Raw genomic sequence first — 6,000 nt, 5'->3', positions numbered from 1 at the left:
TCTGTTCCTCTTCTACCATGTTTTACTCTGGGGGTTTAGTATTCAGTGTTCTTCTTTCAGGGAGATGTATAAAAGTGGAAACTACTCTTCTCCCCACCACATTGCAAGTATACAGTCCTTTGTGTTTCTCTTTATATCATATACATAAACTCAAAACACATTGAAGATTAAAATGCATCCACATTTGTTTATGTAATGAAACAGCTTCATGAATATGAGCACTGTTGCACTGCAGTATTTGAGTTGTCTTTAGTACTACTTAAGATTTTATTTAAAAGACTTTGTCTTAAGAATATGCTGTACTTTATACTAACCAGGACGCATTACTAAGAAATAGACAGTTTGTAGTGAGGTTACAAAGTTTAAAGAAAACTCCCGCTTTTGTTTGTTTCTCGTATGAGAAGCAAGTGTATTCTCACATTTGGATGGAGCAAATGAGATACAGGGTGGTGATGATCATGTTCCAAGTTAATCCCCCCTTCTTTTATTTTGTTTAAATGTACAGCTCATTCATTCCATGTTTTATTGTCACTGTCAGGGGAACACTGCTTTCCCCTATAATATGGCCACCATGCTCAGCACATCAGGCAAGTTCCTGATTCTGTACTCAGTAATTTAAAGCCTTTATGGAAATGCAATTTCAGGGCTCAGTGCTTGTTTTTCTAAATTGTACTCAAGGAATTAGCTACTCCAACCACAAATCAGTTGAATTTATGCCCAGTTGTAATACACTTTATGGGCCCATGGTACATTGCTTCAAAAACAGCAGATGTGGAATTATGATAAATATAATGAGGGTTTTTTTTTCCCTCTTTGCTTGCCTCTTTCTGTCTCTCACCCTTCTTCCTTCACTTTCTCTCGGCTGTAGGGAAGGGGTGAGGGGAGGAGGACGTGAAGCGTGTTTATGTACGCCATACAATACATTTAATGTCTTAGTAAGGGCCGCCAACAAAACCTGATTAATGTCCTCATCTCTTTTATTAAAGATAAGAGTGGCACTGCAGTCAGAAGATAGAGAGGGGGCTATAAATCTCAGGCAAAATGAGCAGTCAAATAATCACTCATCAGAAATGAAATCTACATACATTAACACTCGCAGACGTTCTGCTGTGAATATAAACATAGGGCTTACGGGTGATGAAGCCGCTTTCATTTATCCATATACTTTCAGTGTGGGGGAGGTGGAGGCGGAGGCGCTTGAACACTGTAAGCTCTCAACTGGCAATGATGTTTAAGGGGCTTCTGTCCTGCTAAGCTACGGTCCACCAGACTGAGCATGTGTCCAGAGAAGCAGACATGCAATCATTAGAGCAATGGATGAGTTGGATGGCAGAGGCAATTAAGCATCTCCCTGAATAGGACATAATGTTGATCCATCCCTACGATTAATCAAGGCATGCATTAGACAGTGATGGGCGACCCCATGCCTTTGTGACAAAATGATTCTTCATCTCCTGTTTGGGGATAGGGGTCCTGAGGTCCCTAATGCGCCTTAGAGGTGCCCCAACGAAATCCTGTCATCCATTTTGCTTCCATCGCTGACAGCTATCAACCTGTCTTCTGCTCGCCAAGGAACATTATCTGATCTCCCAAGGCGGTTAGTGACAACGACTAAGATCATGGGTGGTGGCGGCGGACAGAAAGACAGACAGACAGATATGTAAAGCACAGACTCTTACCCTGCTTCTGTGAAATGGTAAATCCACACAGACGGAGCTACGCAAACTCTACTGAAGACGAAAAATGTTCAGATGCAGACATTTTTTTTTCTTATATGTATTAACATGAAGTTTTAAAAGGACTCAATGCTGCTTTATACTTCCAATTTCCAGCATCTGAAATAGAAATCTCATTCTTTCCTTTGCAGTTGTTGATACAGTTGAATTTCTTAACATGTACTCCTTGAATGAATTTCATTCAGTTAATTTTAATATTCCATCATCATTAAATATCAATAAGACTTTAAAAGTTCAATTCAGGTTTTATATAAACTTATTCTTGAATCTTTATAAGACTGGCATGCAACAGAGTGTCTTCAGTCAGAGGCTTTTTTCAGATATGTTGTAACACGGACTGCTACAGGACATTCTTTCTGCTCACTGACATCAGAACCTTCTACAACTTTATGAAGAGCCTTGAATAATGTGAGTTAAATTCCCCCTTTGTATCCATAAATCTTTGAACTGAAATGATTTGAATTCAAACCACTCTAAAGTAGTCCAGACGTTACATCATTTAAAAGTTGATTCACATATCCTTACTTATTAACTCACAGGACTTTCCAGTGAGAAATGTTGGATTTAAACATTGCTGGACTAAATTAATTTAAAGAAATGAAAAATAAACTGAGGCGGACTTTTAATTTGACTTCACTCAATCAGACGCTTTCAGATTTATACCTTCAGCAGATGCTGTCTGACTGATAATAATGCATATTTCACATTAATCACTTGTGATCTAGACATCACAATGTGATTTATTTAGCGTTGAACTTACAACAGTGCATTTGTTGCCCTTAAGAAATATTAAAGCTGAAACATGATGATTTAGGACTGTATACCTCCAAATGTTTTTGTTTTTTTTTGTTATTTATATATTCCCAGAATTCAGAATGTATCCAGTCATTCCAGGCACTTTGTTTTATTCTTTCTCTGTTCCTCTCCTCCCATATGGCCACCTATTCAGCAGTATTGCCGTAGCATGAGATCATTACCTTCATCATTGAGCCCAGGCATCTGAGCGCCTGTTAACCTGGAACAGACCCGGCTGTGCTGATGGTACAATATGCTCCTTGTTATTCTAGGATCATTGACGCTAAATCCCTGGCAATCAAGTCAGTTTTGTCGAAGCTCATTGGCTCAGTGGGGGCTCATCTCATCTGTGCGCTCGAAATGAAGGCGAGAGTGTTCGGGTTAGTTAGGTCGTTAGGGAGAAATTCTTTGATAATGGCGCATGTTACATTAGACTCCTACAAACCAACGATAAGCGTTTCAGTGTCTGTGTAATATAATTTACAGAATGGTTACGGTAGATAAGAAATTCCCCGGAGGTGTGAAGTGGAGATGAATCGTTCCTTGTTAATCTACATTTGTTCCATGCTATATAACCAATATGCACTCATAGGTTCCTGCTGCAGATGATATGTGCCCTGAAATCTTCACTTAAACCATCCATCTCTCTTAGTGGCAAGCTGTGTTTGGTAATGCTATGATCATACAAGTTTTAAAACTTTAGTTTCAAAACTTGTCAGAAACATGACATGGTAAAATACAGCTCTGGAAAACACCAAGAGACCACTTAAATCAGTTTCTCAGATTTTACTTTTTATAAAAATCTGAATAAAATGAACATTGTTGTTTTATTCTATGAACTACTCCAGAATAACATGTATCCAGAATTCCAAGCAAAAAGTTTGTAGTTATTTGTAAAAAGTAAGAAATGGTCAAAATAACAAAAACAATTCAGTTCTTTCAGACCTCAAATAAGGCAAAGAAAACAAGTTCATATTCATTTAGAAACACCAATACTACTCATGGAGAGTTCGGAAATCGACATTTGGTGGGTTAACCATGAGGATTTCAATGGGGTTCAATGCAGTGGACTCTTCATTATTTTTCCAGAGCTGTATTTTCATACATACATCTCAACATCAACTAATAAATTAACAAGATTAAAGATTTGATTAGTATGACCTGTTTAAAACAGGTAAATGCATACTTATGAAGACTTTCAGAATATAATAGCTTTTAACATCTCGACTTATACATTATGGGGTGATAGATAGTATATGTCAAATTGTGAAAAGGCAAAGAAGGATAGACATTTTTCCTGTTGGGGTAAGCAAATCAGAAGATATATATTGTAGATTCTAGATTTTTATTTGTTTTCATTCTGTTTGGGATTGCATCCTTTTGTCATATTCCAAATTCTGATCCTTGTATTGCTTAAATGTGCATCAAATATTAAACTTTGTCGTGTTTGTGTACTATGTAGCAATGCTAATAATTTTGCTTGTTGAGCTAAAAGGTGTGAGTCCTACCTCATACCTCATACATACTGCATATCCAAGACTCATGAATATATGTTCCATGAATGTTTTTTGAATATTATTGGTTTTTTGAATCCATCTGATTCGTTTAGTTTATTAATGCAGCACCAGTTCGAAACATGTCATGTCAAGGGACTTTACAAAAAAGAAATTATAAATTCAATTCAAACATGCATTAATTCTTGTTGATTCTACTTATCAAACAATTCAACAAGTTCAGTTCAACATGCAATTTTTTTTTTATTTTTTTATTTTTTAAATCTATCAAAGGAAACACAGGAGGTGGCATCAAGCCAATAACTTGCATCATTCAAGTTATTGAATGATGCACGGCCCTGCTCTGCCAATAACTTGCATCTCGCAAAGAGAGCCACGAAAATTGAAGATTGACTTTGCAGCAATCGCTCATCCTGAACATGCATGTTGACAGAGAGGGCACAAAAACTCCCCCAACAGGAAGAAAGATCCAGCAGACCTAGTTTCTATCACATCAAATTCAGACAAAATATATTGAAAAGTGGTTGAAAATATATTGAAAAGTGGTTGAAAATATATTGAAAAGTGGTTGAAAATATATTGAAAAGTGGTTGAAAATATATTGAAAAGTGGTTGAAAAGTAATGACGTGTGAAACAGTTTGAGAGGTCTGAACACTTCTGTAAAGCACCCTATACTTAGAATTTGACTGCCATGGATTTGGACTTCTCTGGTGGATGATCCTGAACTTTTGAGCTTACGTGATTCCTTAAGCAAGTCTGCTGCATCATCTTTTGTTTATCCTTCTTACTCTGGCATGTCAGCTTTTCGGAGGAGGAGAGGGCCATCATCATGGACGTGGCATCATGAGTCTCCCACAGCCTTGCAAGGTTCCTGGAGGAAAGACATGTTGTCAGTGCACATTCATCACACAGTCCAACGTTGGAAACAGATTTCTCTCATAAGCAATTTTGCTCGTTAGACTCACAACGCAGACTTGCTGATTGGAGTAACTCTGAGGCTACAACTCTGAGAGCAAAAGAGAGAGGAGCATGACTGAGAGGAGGAGGGAGTGGGAGGGAAGGAGAGGGCCTGACACGTTTTACAGTGATGTGAAAGCTGAGATGTTGATTAATGTGTATTGCTCCTGTCACATAAACTGAATAAATAAATATCAAACAAAAGCTGGAGGAGAAGCTCATTTACAAACCAGGAAATGAAAGTTCCATTTAGTTTGAGAGTAAGATGGACTGGGATGACAATCTGTGGACATGACTGTAAACAAGAAATCAGCACTGTGAAAGTCAGGACTGTGAGCCCATGTGCCTGGAAAACCTTGTGGGGTTATTACAAGCATTCCTTAAACCAACACCAACAAAACATTTGGTGGAGATCTCCACTGTGTTTCCATCTCCTTTTTTGTAATAAATGGCTGTCCTGGTTGGCATGCAATCAGGTCCCGAAAGCCTTTAGAAGCAGTGATTGGTTTCAAAACAATCAAAAGGGGCTTACAGTTAAAGTGGGGTACAAAGCAAACATTGTTTATGAAATTTAAAACCCCACCCAACATGCTGCAGGAGATGGATGATGATAACAGAATATTTCACAACGGCACGGCCCTGCTCTGCTCATTAGGGATAGGCTTGTTTATTTTGATCTTTGTGTCCCATTCACAAACATGCTTGTTTACATAAATAAACAATTTTATGTTTGCTGCCATGGAGACAGGGTTTACACAGGCATAGAAATCACCGTTTAATGGAGTAAGATGTTTACATGCCTGAGAGTGCATATTTCAATTGTCGCTTTATGGCTTCTTATAACTGTGTGGAAGGAAGCGATTAAAAGTGACAGCTCTCAAAGTTGCAGCAGCTCCATGGAAAGCAGAAAAAACGTAGCTATAAATCAGTAACTGCTTGGTTTAATATTATTAATTTTAATTAATATTCTGGTAATGGTATTAATTGATTCATTACA

Source organism: Gambusia affinis, linkage group LG16 (genome assembly GCF_019740435.1).
Source record: "Gambusia affinis linkage group LG16, SWU_Gaff_1.0, whole genome shotgun sequence".
NCBI lineage: Eukaryota > Metazoa > Chordata > Actinopteri > Cyprinodontiformes > Poeciliidae > Gambusia > Gambusia affinis.
This window is presented reverse-complemented; position numbering follows the sequence as displayed.